At 36.5% G+C, this 19,027-nt stretch overlaps 1 long non-coding RNA gene across 1 annotated transcript in view; it reads left to right on the top strand.

Annotated features, from left to right (window-relative positions):
• The window catches only part of LOC103280343 (uncharacterized), a 128,895-nt gene extending 118,236 nt beyond the window's left edge, over positions 1 to 10,659 (top strand). The window contains exons 2-3 of the long non-coding RNA XR_507302.3: positions 3,722 to 3,826; positions 9,924 to 10,659. This is a non-coding gene — a long non-coding RNA (uncharacterized LOC103280343). The remainder of the gene's footprint in view (positions 1 to 3,721; positions 3,827 to 9,923) is intronic.
• The last annotated feature ends 8,368 nt before the right edge of the window (positions 10,660 to 19,027 follow it).

Here is a 19,027-nt window from a genome sequence, read left to right as displayed (position 1 = left end):
TAAGCCGAGAGCGGTAAATTTTAGAAATAAAAATAGATACCAATAAAAGTACATTAAATTAGGCATCGGTAGGTTAAATGTTTTTGAATATTTACATAAAGCTCAAATTTAAGATAAAACTCTCGGACTCTGATTAAATCATTATTCTCATCTTCTTCAATGTAAATGCCCTTATGTATCCTTTTAATAATAATAATAATAATAATAATAATAATAATAATAATAATAATAATAATAAATGTAATAACAATAATACTATCAGGGTAAATAATAAATGTATTAATAATACTAAAATAGAGTAAAATAAATGTAATACAGTAGAGTCTCACTTATCTAACATAAACGGGCCAGCAGAATGTTGGATAAGTGAATATGTTGGATAATAAGGAGGGATTAAGAAAAAGCCTATTAAACATCAAATTAGGTTATGATTTTACAAATTAAGCACCAAAACATCATGTTATACAACAAATTTGACAGAAAAAGTAGTTCAATACACAGTAATGCTATGTAGTAATTACTGTATTTACGAATTTAGCACCAAAATATCATGATGTTTTGAAAACATTGACTACAAAAATGTGTTGGATAATCCAGAACATTGGATAAGTGAGTGTTGGATAAGTGAGACTCTACTGTAGTAACAATAATCATAGAGTAAAATAATAAATGTAATAATACCAATAATAATAGAAAAGAATAATAAATGCAATAATACCAATAATAATAGAAAAGAATAATAAATGTAATAATACCAATAATAGAGAAAAAATAATAAATGTACCATATATACTTGAGTATAAGCCGACCAAGACCCTCACTCAAGTATAAGCTGAGGGGGGCTTTTTCTCTCCTAAAAAAAGGGCTGAAAACCCCGGCTTATACTCGAGTATATACAGTAATCCATTTTAATGTGTGTATTTTTTCTCAATATTTTTCATCATTTTTTTGTCAGGGGAAAGAGTTCTTATCAAAGTTGGTATTAAAAACCAAAACCTTGGAGTCTTTCTATCTGTCTGTTTACCTATCTATCCATCCATCTAACCACACATACACATGCATGAGACCTTTCTTTAAAGGCAATAGACCTCATTGGTTGCCATTGGATTGGGTGGCAGAGCTTTAGAGAGAGTGTTTAGAAGAATAACATACCAAGTATATTCCAATTTTTAAAAAATATTTTAGATTTCTTGATACTTTTCATTATATTTTTTCTGAGGGAGGAGGCTTGTGACACATATACAGCAGTCTCACTTATCCAAGCATCGCTTATCCAAGTTTCTGGATTATCCAAGCCATTTTTGTAGTCAATATTTTCAATATATTACGATATTTTGGTGCTAAATTACAACATAACATTACGTATTAAACTACTTTTTCTGTCAAATTTGTTGTATAACATGATGTTTTACTGCTTAATTTGTAAAATCATAACCTAATTTGATGTTAAATAGGCTTTTCCTTAATCTCTCCTTATTATCCAAGATATTCACTTATCCAAGCTTCTGCTGGCCTGTTTAGTTTGAATAAGTGAGACTCTACTGTGATTTGGTATTAAAAACCCAAACCTGACTTGGAATCTATCTATCTATCTATCTATCTATCTATCTATCATGTATCTATCATCTCTCTCTCTCTCTATCCATCCATGCAAAAGGTAATAGATTTCAGGGATTTGATTGTATACCAAACCTTTATAGAGAATGCTTTGCATAAATACATACCAAATATAATATTTTATTTATTTATTTATTTATTTATTTATTTTTCAAACTTATATGCCGCCACTCCCCTAGGGCTCGGGGCGGCTTACAAGAACGGCTTAAAATATATTGTAGATTTTTCAATATTTTTCAGAGGCATTTGATGTCTATATATTGTGGTATTAAAAACCCAAACAAGATCCCTTTCTCCTTGGAGTCTATCTATCTATATCTATCTATCTGACTATCCACACACATACATAGGAGTATGAGACCTTTATTTTAAAGGCAATAGACCTCAGGGATTGCCATTAGATCGGATAGCAAAGCTTTACAGAGTGCATTTTGCATAATTACATACCAAAGCCAGCATAGTCACCTTCACATTTTATGGGTCACAAGCCTCCCACAATTGACACATTATAGTCAGAGGAGCCCCAGTCCATTCAGTAAAGAGAGAGAAAACCATTCTGCTTAATCTAGAACTCAAGGAGAATCGTTCCACAATACCCTTCCCCAAAATAATAATACTAAAAAGAGGGGAGACCCCATAGAGATTGCTGGCCAACTGATATCCTGTTTGCATATAGTGACAAAGTGCAGAGGGACTGGCAAGAAAATGTGATTTAAATGCACACACTTGCAACTAAATCACAGGTTTGGCCTCTCATGGGGAGCTTTGTCTAGTCTTCACACTACTTTGGCCCTACCAAGAGAAGTTCTGACTTCCTTTTCTTACACAATTGGTGCACGAACTCACAATCATTGCACTAAAGAAGACAATTGAGAAAGGAGACACTTCTTTGGGTGCATATACACTGTGGAAAGAATGGAGTTGGACAATGCTTTGAATTGCCAGGGAATTGTAGGACTTGCCATTAAACCTATTAGCGAGTCTTGGACAAGTCACACTCTCTCAGCCTCAGGGGAAGGCCAGGCCAAGCCCTCTTCAGAACTTGCTATGAAAACCCTATTGATAGGGTAATTGTAAGTAGGCACACAACAACAACAACAACAACAACAACAACAACAACAACAACAAGAGAGAACAAAGGATCGATGGTGTCCCACCAAACTACAACTCCCAGGAGTCTATTGAATTGAAGTTAAAGGGGTGTCGAACTTCATTCATAAACCCTTTGGAGGAAAAAAAAGTCAAGAACCACAGAAAAACATTTCCATGGCTCCCTGATATATCAGGCTTGAATTTAGGCTGCAGCTACACTGTAAAATTAATGCAGTATTGACACCACTTTTATCACCATGGTTTTATGCTATGGAATCGTGGGAATTGTAGCATAGGGTGGTATCAGCAGAGAAGGCTGATATACTTGTAAAACCACAACTCCCATGATGCCATACCATTAGGCCAGGGAGGTTAAAGTGGTGTCAATCAAACTGCAATAACTCGACCCTTAGAGGCTCATTCAACTAAACATGCCTGGGGTACAGCTACAACAGTGGTTTTCAACCTGGGGTCCCCAGATATTTTTGGGCTACAACTCCCAGAAGTTCCAGCCAGTTTAGGATTCCTGGAAGTTGAAGGCCAAACACATCTGGGCACCCCAGGCTGAGAACCACTGATCTACACTATAGAGTGAAAGCAGTCTGACACCACTTGAACCTCCATGGCTCAATGGTACGGTATCATGGGAATTATAATTTTACAAGTTCTGGTGCTGGTACCTCCTCAAACTACAATTTCCAGGATTCCATAGTATAGAACCATGGGCTGTGGGTACTTTAGCTGGCCTGGCATAATGTTATGGAATCTTGGGAGTTGTAGTTTTGCAAGTGCCTTAATACTTCCCTGTGACTGTGTCTCACAAAACTACAACTCCCATGACTGGTGGTGCCAGTCCATACTATCCAGTGTAGGTGTACCCTAAGTCCCTCTGCAAACTGTAAATTCCAAAATCCCGCAGTATCCAGGTTGTTGTTTTTTTTAATCAAGGTGCTTCCAAATGCTTTTAATCAGATTGAATTTGGGAGAATTTACTTTGTGTTGTCTCTTCCAGAAGCACTCATTTGACAAGCTGGCCCTTCAATCAGTGACATTTCCATCACGCATACCTTGACAAGCTGGGCATACTGGTGTCAGCTTCACCACGTTTCGCTGACAGGTAGGTATGAACATAATGACAGGAGGAACCGAACACATGTTTCGCCTTCTGGGTTGAAACTATCCCCAAAACAACCCTGTGAGGAAGGGGACTTTGCTCCTACTATTGAATTACTTCTTGGCATAAGAGGAGGAGGAGGAGAGGAGAGAGGGGTGCATCACCATCTACACTATTGTATTGATGCAGTTCGGCACCATCTCTTTAACTGTTATGGCTAAATGCTATGGGATTCTGTGCTTTGTAGTTTTCTGAGACACTGGCACTCTTTGCCAGAGAAGCATAAAAGTGCAATTCCCATTTATTCCAAAGGGGGCATCTCTAGAGTGTATTGATGCAATTGGATGCCACTTTAACTGCCATGGCTCTGTGCTATGAAATTGTGGGATTTATAGTTTAGCCTCTTTTGGCAGAGAAGACTAAAGGTCCTGCAAATGTACAATCACTATCATTCCAAAGGATGCATTCTAGACTGCAGAATCAATGCAGTTTGGCGGGACTTGAGTCCCCTTGGCTCCATGCTAGGGACTGATAAGAATTGTAGTTTGACAAGGCCTTGAGCCTTCTCAGCCAAAGGGTGCATTCTAGAATATAGAATCATTGTAGTTTGGTGGGACTTGAATTGCCATGGTTCCATGCTATGGAATGGGTGGGAGAGAGTTGTAGTTTGACAAGGCCTTGAGCCTTCTTGGCCAAAGAATGCATTCTAGACTACAGAATCAATGCAGCTTGGCACGACTTGAATCACCATGGCTCCATGTTATGGAATGGGTGAGAGAGAGTTGTAGACAAGGTCTTCTCGACCAAAGAGTGCATTCTAGATCGCAGAATCAATGTAATTTGGCACAACTTGAATTGCTATGGCTCCATGCTATAGAATGGGTGGGAGTTGTAGTTTGCCAAGGCCATGAGTCTTCTCTGCCAAAGAGTGCATTCTAGACTGTAGAATCAATACAGTTAGGCACAAGTCAAACTGTCATGGTTCTATGGATGGGAGTTGTAGTTTGCCATAGCCTTGAGCCTTTTCGGCCAAAGGGTACATTCTAGACTACACAATCAATGCAGTTTGGTGGCACCTTTGGCTCCATGCTATGGAATGAAGTCTGCTATGGCTGACTACTCTGGTTGGATTAGTCTGCAGTGCCTTTCATGTTCCTTGATTCATGACTGGGCAATGCTGCATTTGGGGGTCCCTATATAGAGGCAGGTGAAACGTCAGGAAAGAATGCTTCTGGAACAGGGCCATACAGCCCAGAGAACTCACAGCAACCCAGTCTTCCAAGCTCTTGTTCCTTTCATCCAGAGATCCAAAGTAATTACCCAGATGAAAGCCTAGGCTCTCTTCCCTCCCTCCCTCCCCCAGCCCAACCCTCTCTGAGAATTCCTTAGGAATCAATAAAACAACTTTAATGTTCTTCATAATCTAATTATCTCCTAAAGCAGTCTCGGTGGAGGCATCTGCTGTGAGGTTGGGGAAAATGTCTCTGGCTCTAAGTGAGAAGAAAGGGAGGCAGAGACGGAGGGGGGTCTGGAAGGAGAAAAAGAAAGAAAGAAAGAAAGAAAGAAAGAAAGAAAGAAAGAAAGAAAGAAAGAAAGAAAGAAAGAAAGAAAGAAGGAAGGAAGGAAGGAAGGAAGGAAGGAAGGAAGGAAGGAAGGAAGGAAGGAAACCTCTTCCCTGCCCTCCTCCTCTTCCTCCTCCTTCTCATCTTCTTCTTCTGTCAGTTGGGATTCATCTTTGCTCTATGTAACCCTGAGGATGCCTTACTCCTTACTTTAGAGTCACTTAAAAGCAATAGTTCCCAACCTGTGGGCCATGGTCCACTGGTGGGCCATGAGACCTAAAATAAGGTCCATGAGACATGTGGGAAAATTGGTGCCAGAGCCTATTCCTGGGATTATTTGGGGTGCTGATTCAGAAAATTGCATTGGATAGACCACATCAACTCTAGATTATTAAATATGGTTTTCTATGGATGAGCAGATGGCTACTACTGGATGGCATATGTTCTGTATCAGAAACTAAAGCCAATGAGGTCTATCCAATGCAGTTTTCTGAATCAGCACCCTAAATAACCAAACCGAATCTAAAGTTGACCAAAAACTAATTCATAACCCTTTTGGTACTGTTGGAGAGTGATCCCTGGTCAAGTGGTCCCTGAGAGGGTTCGTAGGCCAGAGATGACTCAGACCCATTTGAACCCTGACTTGCCATATTTTCTATTGGAAATCCCATAACCTATTGGAAATAACTGCACCCATGTAACCCATTCATGTAATGGCACACAGGTAACTCAGCTATTAAACTGAAGAACCATGTCTTCAAACTGCGAAGGGTAAAGGCATGCTACTAGAAAAATATATTGGGTTAGCAGAGGATGGTTGCTTCTTTGCAGTTGCCCAAAAGATATACACTCCCTTGAAACCTCTTAGTTTAAAATATGCTCTCAGAGATTTTTTTAAAGGTCTCCTTTGAAAAATAACATATCTTGCTTACTCACAAATATCTTGTATTAATTCACCATCCAAGCACGTTTCTTATTAAAGTTCAGTTATAGACTGAATGTAGTTTCTCTCTGTGTTGAGTACACAGAGTATCATTCTTAAACAATAGTCCATAGTCTTTAAATATACTTCTACTCACTGAACTCCATAAGCATACTTCTATATTCAAACAGCAACATACATGCATCCACTTCCACTGAGGTCTGATGCAAAAAGTGAATACAAAAGGGAGTCCTGAGTCCAAACATGCTCAGTACAATAACATGTCTATAGTCCCTCCTATACCAAAGTATGCATATATGTGTGAAATCAAAGACATATATGTATATGTGCAAGAGATGCATGTATGTGTGTGTAGACATATCTATGCCTAGGTACTATATAGGTACAAATATTTATATGTATTTTATGTATGTGTGTGTATATCTGTGTGTGTGTGTGTCTATCTGTATATCTGTTATGTATATTTATCTGTGACACAGGTATATATATGGGGACAAAGTATACATATGTGTGTAATCATAGACATATATATGTATATGTGCAAGAGGTGTATACATGTGTGTGTAGGCATAGCTATGTCTATGTACTCTATAGGTACAAATATGTATACATATGTGAGTGTGTGTGTGTGTATATGTGTGTGCAAGAGATACAAATATGTGTGTAGACATATCTATAAGTTTGTTGTGTATGTATATTTGTGTGTGCGTGTATAGGGACAAAGTATGCATATCTGTATGTGTGTGTGTGTGTGTGTGTATACAGTAGAGTCTCACTTATCCAACATAAACAGGCCCGTCAGAACGTTGAATAAGCGAATATGTTGGATAATAAGGAGAGATTAAGGAGAAGCCTATTAAACATCAAAATAGGTTATGATTTTACAAATTAAGCACCAAAACATCATGTTATACAACAAATTTGACAGAAAAAGTAGTTCAATATGCAGTAATGCTATGTAGTAATTACTGTATTTATGAATTTAGCACCAAAAAATCACGATATATTGAAAACATTAACTACAAAAATGCATTGGATAATCCATAACATTGGATAAGCGAATGTTGGATAAGTGAGACTCTACTGTATATCTGTGCAAGAGATGCAGATATGTGTGTAGACATGTTATGTTTGTTGTGTATGTATATTTGTGTGTGTAGACACAGAACAATGGCTTCAAACTACAGGAAAGGAGATTCCACCTGAACATCAGGGAGAACTTCCTCACTGTGAGAAGGGCTGTTCAGCAGTGGAACTCTCTGCCCCGGACTGTGGTGGAGGCTCCTTCTTTGGAGGCTTTTAAGCAGAGGCTGGATGGCCATCTGTCGGGGGTGCTTTGAATGCGATTTCCTGCTTCTTAGTGGGGGGTTGGACTGGATGGCCCATGAGGTCTCTTTCAACTCTACTATTCTATGATATTTTGTCCTTATATATTTATAAGGAAAAAATATGCATAAATGTGTGTGTAATATGGATATGTGCAAGAAATGCACATACTTGTGTGTAAGCTAGACATATCTATGCCTATGTATTGTATAGGTACAAATATGTATATATGTATACATATGTGTGTGTGTTATGTATACTTGAGTATATGTGTGGGGGTGACATATCTCCAAATAAAGTCCCAGCGAGGACAATGGGGTGACCTTCCTTAGGAGATGGAAAACGATTAATGTCTTGAGGACTTCATCTGTCGGACGACAGACGGGCAACCTGTTCTAGATTATCCCGCATTTTAAAAATGTGTCTGGGCGAGGGGCTCTAGGAGAGACACAGAGATGGCTCATCATCTCCTTTAAAAAGCGACACCTCCTCCTCCTCCCCCTTTGCTTTCCCATTCCCTCCTTCTTCCCTCCCTCCTTCCTCTCTTCTTTAAGCCTTGTCAAAGCATTTGGGTCCCTAATGGGGTTTGACAGCTTTTTCAAACAAATTGGAGGGTGCATTGCAAAGGGAGGGGAAAGGATGGGGGAGAGAAAAAGGACCCACCGCTTACTTCTAACTTTTCATGGGATTTTGCATGGAAAAAAATAAATAAATATCTTCCTTTAAAAGAAGATCTCTGGAACACATTTCAAAGGCAGGGCGAAGGGAGCCGATCCACTTCCCCTCCCAAAAAAGTAGAGTTTCTTGTGTGAAACTGGAGTCTCAGCACTAAGAGAGAGAAAGAGAATACAGACCCCCGAAGGTAGTAAGAATAAACCTAAAGTCTGCATTATGTGACTCTATCAGGGCAATGCTTTTGTTGTTTTGCGCCTTCAAGTTGATTCAGACTCAAAGGGCAGTTTTGCCTTCCTTGGAGGCTGAGAGAGTGTGACTTGCCCAAGATCAGCCCAGGCGTTTTCATGGCGGTTTTTTAAATTCTCTCACAGAGTTTCTCTACAGAGCTGGCTCTCATTTACATTTAATATAATAATAATAAAAAGGTAAAGGTTTTCCCCTGACGTTAAGTCCAGTCATGTCTGACTCTGGGGTTGGTGCTCATCTCCATTTCTAAGCCGAAGAGCCACCTCCAAGGTCATGTGGCCGGCATGACTGTATGGAGCGCTGTTACCTTCCCGCCGGAGCGGTACCTATTGATCTACTCACACTGGCATGTTTTCGAACTGCTAGGTTGGCAAAAAATATAATGATAATAATAATTCCTAAATATAATAATAATTAATTAATTATAGTTATAATAATAATAATTACTAGATATAATAATAATAATAATTAATAATAGTAATAACACTAATTACCGAATATAATAGTTAAATATAGTAATAATAATTACTACATATAATAATTATTCCTAAATATAACAATGGGTAATAATAGTAATAATAGTAATATTTAGCAATATTACTAGTTGTATTGTTACTTAGTAGTAATAGAAATATTTAGTAATAATTTCTAAATATAATAATTGGTAATAATAGTAATAGTAATTACTAAATATAATAATAATTAACAATAATAATAATAGTAATAATTTCTAAATATAATAATTGGTAATAACTGTAATAATAGTTCCTAAATATAATAATAATTAATAGTAATAATAATGATAATTTCTAAATATAATAATTGGTCGGAACCCTGGGAAATAGATTGGCTCCTATGGAAGCCATATGGCTTCCTATTGAAGGAAACGGCAACTCCCAGGATTCCATCTCAAAAGTGGTGCCAAACCGCATTCGCTCCACAGTGTAGATGCACCCGAATGGCAAGGGACTCCTCCAGGATTGTTCTCCCTCTTGCCTTTAGTTTTTCAGAAGGGCATCCAAATAATCCATCCAATCTTCCAAAAATATCGAGAAAAATGGAGGGAAAGATGGATAAATTGAATGCTTTGCATCCGTTCCTATGAAAACATGGGATGGGGGGAATAAGATGGGCATGAAAAAAAGCATGTATGCCTTTTTTTTCTCCTCTCCCTGCCTCCCAAAAGTCTGGAAAACTACGTCTTCCGATGTAGAATGGATGCAGTGGAAGCGGGGTCAAAGCCGCATCATTTCAGTCATGTAGATGCAGTCCTAGACTAGACCTTGCTTCGAAAATGCGAGGAGAATCGGTCACATTGATTTGTGAATTCCTCTTTTCATTTCCCCAGATTGTCCTGCCTCGGTTTGAATGGGAGAAACCGGATTTCGGCTCCGAAGCAAGGGAAAAAAAATCTACCGAATGCGCATTTTCCTTTCCAACCGGGGTGGCCAATGTCTCCAGATCTGCACTCCACTTTGAAACTCTGTTTGGACAAAATATGATATGCCACAGATATGGTTTGTATTGCAAGCTTATGAGATAGAGAGATACGATATTCCCCAAAAGGTTTCCGGTAATAGTTTGTCAGGGAGTTCTGGCATTGCCAAGGCATCCCAATCCAACTTGCATCGGTTTATTTTGGGGAAGGAAGACAACACACACAAAAGAGGCCCGAATATTGTCTGGACTGTGCCTGCGCGTGGTGTATGTGTGTGTACTGTGTACATAGGAGATTTCTCTATACATATATATCGGTTTAAATGAATTCCGAATGGATTTAGAGACCTTCCTTCTCCAGTCTCTGCTGCTCAACTTGCTCCAACTTGGATCCGTCTGCTCCTATGCCTTGCGCATTTGTATTCGTAAAGGTAGAAATGCGGATAATGTTTCTGGGAATTATTATCACGGGAAATTCTCTATTATCTATCTATCTATCTCCTTGATGTGTTTACTGGGTGCCAAAGGGAGCTATAATCCCAAGAAAAATGTGCCCAAAAGAGTCCTAAAGAACAACCAGTTGGCTTTATGGGAGGACTTCTGTAGGGATAATAAGCTGAAATAAAATGTGTGTGTGTAAAATCTTCCGACTTGTATTGATAATATTCTGGAGAGAAAAGTACAGCCCTTTAAGGCGGAGAATGTAAGCCTTGCCTCCTTTGGAAACAAGTCTCTCTTTCAGTTACAACTTGAACTGAAGCTGAGAAAAAATAGGCGAAGAGAAAACTATTCAGGACTGAGGCTTTGGAGCAGGAAAGGGTCACATACATATGTGTGTATTCGGACTTCATGTATCTCAGTGTGTTGCACTGCATATATATATATATATAGAGAGAGAGAGAGAGAGAGAGAACCAGTGAAAGAAGATAATCACATATATGAATCTCTCTATAGCTATGTGTGAGACCTTGGAAACAAGTCTCGCTTTGAACTGAAGCTGAGATAAAATAGGCGAAGGGAAACTTTTCAGTTTGGAGTTTTTGTAGCAGGAAAGGGTCACACACATATGTGTGTTGGGGCTTTATGTATCTCAGTGTGTTGCACTGAATGTATATATATAGAGAGAGAGAGAAAACCAGTGAGAGAAGACAATCACACTTAAGAATATGTAGACGATGTATGAGACCTTGGAAACAAGTCTCTCTTTCAGCTGTAACTTGAACTGAAGCTGAGATAAAACAGGCGAAGGGAAACTTTGCAGGATGGAGTTTGTGGAGCAGGAAAAGATCACACACATATGTGTGTTCAGGCTTCATGTATCTCTGTGTGTTGCACTGCAGACATATATATATAGAGAGAGAGAACCAGTGATAGAAGACAATCACATATATGAATCTTTCTATATCTATGTGTGAGTCCTTGGAAACAAGTTTCTCTTTGAAATGAAGCTGAGATAAAACAGGCGAAGGGAAACTATTCAGGACTGAGGCTTTGAAGCAGAAAAGGTTCACACACATATGTGTGTTGGGGCTTCAATGTGTTGCACTGTGTGCGTGTGTGTGTGTGTGTGTGTGTGTGTGTATATATATATATATATATATATATAGAGAGAGAGAGAGAGAGAGAGAGAGAGAGAGAGAGAGAGAGAGAGAGAGAGAGAGAGAGAAACATGAATCTCTCTATATGTAGACACTAGACATGTGTGAGACTTTGGAAACAAGTCTCTCTTTCAGCTGCAACTTGAACTGAAGCTCAGATAAAACAGGCGAAGGGAATTTTTTCAAGATTTAGGCTTTGGAGCAGGAAAGGGTCACACACATACAGGGTTGCTTAAGAGAGGTTTAGGGGTTCAACCCCCCTTCCCATTTTTTTAAAACTGATTTACTCATGAATTTTAACTGGTTAACCAAATCCCCAAGAATGCCCACTGAAGTTTATCTGTCTTGAGTGTCCACGGAAGTTTATCGATGGAACCTGATTTCTAAATTATTTTGCGTTATGGAACTACTCTTCATGATTCGCTTTTAAAAAAAAGTTTCAACCCCCCCCCCTTTTTTTTTCTGGCTTTGGCCCTACACACATGTATGTTCGGGCTTCATGTATCTCAGTGTGTTAGAGAGAGAGCAACAACCAGTGAGAGAAGATTATCACAGATATTAATCTCTATCTATATGCAGACCTGTTTTTGCTCTCTATTTACACACACATATATAGAAGTATGTGTATGAAGTAGAGAGAGGCTGGTAACAAATAAAATGTATTATTATTATTATTATTATTATTATTATTATTATTATTATTATTATTAAATAGAGGGGAAGCCAACACACACAGCTATGCATCTCTCTATTTATAGAGTTGTATCTCTCTGTGTTCTCTCTCTTTACTCACATATGTGTGTATATATATATAATCGCATACATTTATATTAGAGAGAGAGAGAACACACACAATTACGAACTCAATACAGTATATTATGCATCAATCTATGTGTGTGCATATAAAATCATAATATAGGAAGAGAATACACAAAAGAATCTCTCTAAATACACAGATGCATATGTGCCTGTGTTCTCTACGCACATATATGTGTTCAGTATATACAATCCTATATACATATATGTGTGTGTACATTAGAAAGAAGGTATGAACCCTCTTTCTATATATATACACAGACATATATATGTGTGTGTATCAATGTGTATGTGTATGTACATTAAATCATTATATAGAAAGAGAATACATACAGATGAATGATACAGATGCATATGTGCATGTGTTCTCTCTCTACGCATAAATATGTATTAATATGTGTACATACCATTGTATAAATACATACATATGTACATTACAGAGCGAGAACATATGAATCGCCCCTATATATAGGGGCGATGATGCAGACCTATGTGTGTGCCAATATGTATGTGTGTGCATATAAAATCGTAATCTAGAAAGAGAATACACAGAGATGAATCTCTCTAGATACACAGATGCACATGTGTGTGTTCTCTCTCTGCGGACATATCTGTATTAATGTGTGTATCGTGTATATACATATATATGTATATTTGAGAGAGAACATATGAATCCTCCCTCTATATGTGTGTGTCAATATGCACATGTGTGCATATAAAATCATGCATATATAGAAAGAGAACACACACATAAGAATATACACATACACATATATGTGTATATCTGTGTGTGCGTGTGTATATATATATAATATATATGCTCTATACAGATGTAGGTACAGTAGAGTCTCGCTTATCCAAGGTTCTGGATTATCCAATGCATTTTTGTAGTCAATGTTTTCAATATATCGTGATATTTTGGTGCTAAATTTGTAAATAAAGTAATTACAACATAACATTACTGCATATTGAACTACTTTTTCTGTCAAATTTGTTGTCTAACATGATGTTTTTGTGTTTATTTGTAAAATCATAACCTAATTTGATGTTTAATAGGCTTTTCCTTAATCCCTCCTTATTATCCAAGATATTCGCTTATCCGAGGTTCTGCCGGCCGTTTAGCTTGGATAAGTGAGACTCGAATGTATATTAATATATATGCGCCTGTCTGGAAAATCAGAGAGAGAGAAACTTAGGCGCAAATTCATCTCTCTCTTTGTGTGTCCTTACTTGGTGTATATGCGTTTCTTTCTATGTATATGCAATCAGATAGATAGACTGTAAACTGGAAGAGAGAAGAACTAAAACACATTGGGGTTTCAGACCCCAAAAAGCACCCCGAAAATGGTATTTTGGGGAGAAAGGCGTTTCTGGCAAAGTCCTGATGCTTCAGAAAGGAGTTTGTTTTATTATGTTGACGAGGAGTAGATGGGGAAACGAGCCATCATAACTTATAATATATTATATTATAATATTTAATATAATATAATATAATATAATATAATATAATATAATATAATATACTTTACTATGTGGAACCGCATTGTGCAATGGGTTAAACCCTTGTACCAGCTGAACTGCCAATCCGGATGGGATGAGCTCCCGTCTGTCAGCTCCAGCTTCCCATGCGGGGAAATGAGAGAAGCCTTCCACAGGATGATTAATACATTCGGGCGTCCCCTGGGCAACGTCCTTGCAGACGGTCAATTTTCTCAAACCAGAAACGACTCCAATTCGCCTCTGACTAGATAAAAAAATTATACTATATTGTACTATGTTATATATTATTATATTATGTGATATTACAATGCTACATTACATTATACTATTCTATATTATAATATTATATGATTCTAGATTCTATTATATACAGTAGAGTCTCACTTATTCAAGCTAAACGGGCCCGACAGAAGCTTGGATAAGCGAATATCTTGGATAATAAGGAAGCATTAAGGAAAAGCCTATTAAACATCAAATTAGGTTATGATTTTACAAATTAAGCACCAAAACATCATGTTATACAACAGATTTGACAGAAAAAGTAGTTCAATATGCAGTAATGTTATGTTGTAATTACTGTATTTACGAATTTAGCACCAAAATATCATGATATATTGAAAACATTGACTACAAAAATGCCTTGGATAATCCAGAATCTTGGATGAGCGAGTCTTGGATAAGTGAGACTCTACTGTATTATATGATTGTATGATTATACTATAATATATTACATTATACCATACCATACTTTACTATATATCATAACATTATATTATAATACTATACTAAAATATTAATATATTAGAGTATTATAATATATTAATATAATATATAATATAGTATGGTATGTTACAATGTAATATAGTATAGTACAGTATAATGTAATATATTATAGTATAATATAATATAAAATATAATCTAGTATATAGAATTGTATAATAATATAATATAATATTAGTATAATTTAATATATAATTTCCTTGAGACTGTGTGTGTGTGTAGTAAAGTAAAATAATATAATATTGTATAGTATAATGTGATATAGTATAGTAAAATGATATAATATTACACTATAATATATTACATTATACTATGCTATACTATATTGCATTATACTATACTATATTATACTAAATAATAGTATATCATACTATACTATACTGTATTATATATTATATCATTATACTATAATATATTATTATATTGTATTATATTATATTAAAATATTATACTATGTGTATGTGTGTGTGTGTGTGTGTGTATATATCTCTCTTTCCTCTTCTGTGAAGCCAGCAGAGATTGTTCTCCGCTCGTTTCCCCTTTTATTTGTCACATCTGACTTCATTATTTGGCGATTTGGCGAGTGTCACTTTTCATCAGGAAACCCTCGGCCAAAGAAATGCTGAAAAGAAGAAGAAGAAGCCGCCAGAAGAAAGGGCTGTGTCTTCTTGCTTTGCAGGGTCGTCTGCTTTTCCACCCCTCTTTCCCTATGGTCCAAAAAAAAATCGTATTAAAAAACAAGGAAAGGGCTGGGGTCTCTTTTCCCAAACCTCCCCATTCGCTTGAAACCGACTCCGCCTTAAGAAAAAAAGGAGGAAAATTGTATGGCTCATCTACGACCCAGATCTTCCAGAGCTCCATTTGAGATCTATTCTGATATCATTACACAGAGGAGAAAAACGCCCAAATGGGGTTAATGGGAAATTATCTTTTCTTTCTTTCCTTCCTTCTTTCTTTCTTTCTGACTGACTCCCTTTTCAATAATAAAACTCCTTGAAACCCAAACCAAGGGAAACGCCTCGCTTTTTCTACATAATTCTCCTTTCAAATCTTGGTCAAAAGGGAGAAAAGTTGCTAAACTAGGGTATTTTCGAAAGCAGTTTCATATTAGACCTCGCCTTTTCTTTGCGGGAGCTGTGCTTGTGAAATAAAGATCTCCTGGAGATAGTATATATACACTATACTATATATTATTATATTATTATACTACATCTATTATTTTATTTCATATTATACACACATATAGTTGTGAACTAAATATCTCCTGGAAATAGTGTGTGTGTGTGTGTATGTATGCAGTTGTGAAATAAAGATCTCCTCGAGACAGTATATATATACTATACTATATATTATTATATTATATTATTATACTACATCTATTATTTTATTTCATATTATACACACATATAGTTGTGAAATAAAGATCTCCTTGAAACAGTATATATATATACTATATTATATATTATTATATTCTATTATTATACTATATCTATTATTTTATTTCATATCATACACACATATAGTTGTGAAATAAAGATCTCCTCGAGACAGTATATGTATATACTATACTATACTATATATTATTATATTATATTATTATACTATATCTATTATTTTATTTCATATCACACACACATATAGTTGTTAAATAAAGATCTTGAGACAGTACATATGTTATATATTATTATATTATATTATTATATTATAATCTATCACTCACACACACATATTCTCTCTCTCTATATATATACACACACACACACACACACACACACACATACACACACATACATACACACACACGCGCGCGCACACACACACTATCTCCAGGAGATGTGTTTATATATATATATATATATAGAGAGAGAGAGAGAGAGAGAGAGAGAGAGAGAATATGAGTGTGAGAGAGATTATAATAATATAATATAATATAATAATATATAGTATAATATCTGTACTGTCTCGAGGAGATCTTTATTTCACAACTATATATGTGTGTGTATAATGTGAAATAAAATAACAGATATAGCAGTTTAATATAATATAATAATATATAGTATATATACACTATCTAGAGATCTTTAATCCAAAACTATATATGTGTGTGTATGAGAGAGAAAAATAAAGATCCCCTTGAGACTCTCTCTGTGTGTATATATATTATATATGTATTACTTTATTTTATTAATATACTATAATCTATTATTATAGTATATAGTATGTGTATAGTGTGTGTGTGTGTATATATATACACACATTGCCTGAGATCTTTATTTCACAACTATATATGAAACTATGTATATGTATATGTATATGCATATGTATATGTACTGTCTCCGGGAGATCTTTATTCCACATCCATCTATCTATCTATCTATCTATCTATCTATCTATCTATCTATCTATCTATCTATCTATCTATCTATTAGTATTCGTATAAGTAGTATTGTTCGTATTATTAGGCATATGATTCTTAGTAGTGTTAGTATTTTCCTTAGTAATGCTTAGTAATAATATTAGTAATTTTATTATTTTTATTTGCTTCCCCAAATGTCTTCCATACCCGAAATATACTATCTCAAAATGAAACCCGTCTAAGAACCGAATAATTCCGAATCGCTTCCTACTTAAAGAAAGCAAGGAGAGAGAAAGAAAGAAGGAGGGGAAATCTTATATATAAATCAACTATTTTCCCCATTTTGAAACATAGTTTGCTTGGGAGTCAGGCATATGTGTATATCTGATATATATGTGCGTGTTTCGGGTATGGAAGATATTTGGAGGAAGGAAAGAATAATAATGATGATGATGATGATGATGACTAAGAATGACCAAGAATAATACTAATACTACTAAGGATAATACTGCTAATGATGCGAACAATAATACTACTACTAATACCAGTACTAATACCAATGCTAATAATACTAATACAGAGGCTTTGGGTGTGTTTGTTTGTCTTTTATAAAAGAAAGAAGCCCAGGTTCTTTTCACTCCGGTCAAACCTGAAACCTTGGCTTGTGTATTTCTTTCTAGGAGACTTTCCCAAGAAGGAGACAGAAAGACAACACAGGAGGGAGACTACTACTACTACTAATAATAAAAATAATAATGATAATAGAAACACCTCTCTTCCCGAATCGCAGATATTTCCCCCCCTTTCTTGGTGTGATACAATGCCTTGCTTGCTTTCCTATCCACTTCAGGCTGGCCGATATTTAAAACCAGCCCTGGCTTTAGTTTCTTATTGATAATCCCTCTTAAAGCCCTTTCCAACCCCTGGCTAGGGAAAGAAACACCGACGACGACGACGACGACAACAACAACAACAACAACAACAACAACAACAACAACAACAGCAACAGCACCCTCCTGGCATTTTTTTAAATTAATAATAATTTAATTTAAAAGTTGTTTTGAGCAAAGCTGTACTTTCTTGGATGCCTTTCTCTCTCCTTGTTGCCTTTCTCTCTTCCTTCCTTTCTTCCTCCACTTCTCTCCCTTTGTCTTTTCTCCCTCTGCCCCTCTTTCTCTTTCTCCTCTCTCTCTCTCTTCTCCCTCTTTCTTTCTTTTCCTAGAAGGTTTCTTTTTTTCCTCCAGCCTTGCCTTTTCCTCGCAAGGCGGCCCACTGGGCTCGCTGCCTTGTCTGCCTTGCCTTCCTCGCCCGAACCTCGCCGCCTTGGAGCGCCACCTAGCCGCGGACTGGAGAACTGCAACCGCCGAAGAAGGCTCTTCCAGAGAGAGAGAGAGAAAAGAAAGAAAGAAAGAAAGAAAGGAGAAAGGCGCCCTGACTTTCCAACCCAAGGAGGAGGGTTTGCTCTGGGAGGCCAGGCACCGAGAAGAAGGGGTCCCCGCCTCAGAAAGAGAGAGAGAGAGAGAGATGGATAAAGGGATACATAGATAATAGATAGATAGATAGACAGACAGACACACAGACACTAGAGAGCACCAATGGGCAGACAGACATTAGAGACGAATAGATAGATAAATAAATAGATATTATCTCTAGTATCTGTCTATCTGATATATACTAGAGACGTAGAGATGATAGATAGATAGATAGATAGATAGATAGATAGATAGATAGGCAGGCAGGCATTAGAGATGGCTAGATAGTAACTCTAGATAGATGGATGGATATATAGATAGATACTAGAGTTGGATAGATAGATAGATAGATAGATAGATAGATAGATAGATAGATAGAGACACTAGAAACGAATAGATAGATAAATATAGATATCATCTCTAATATCTATCTGATATATACTAGAGACGTAGAGATAGATAGATAGATAGATAGATGATAGATAGATAGGCA

Source organism: Anolis carolinensis, unplaced genomic scaffold, assembly GCF_035594765.1.
Source record: "Anolis carolinensis isolate JA03-04 unplaced genomic scaffold, rAnoCar3.1.pri scaffold_11, whole genome shotgun sequence".
Classification (NCBI taxonomy): Eukaryota; Metazoa; Chordata; class Lepidosauria; order Squamata; family Dactyloidae; genus Anolis; species Anolis carolinensis.
Note: the sequence above shows the minus strand (reverse complement) of the source record. Positions and strands in the feature narration are given on the sequence as shown.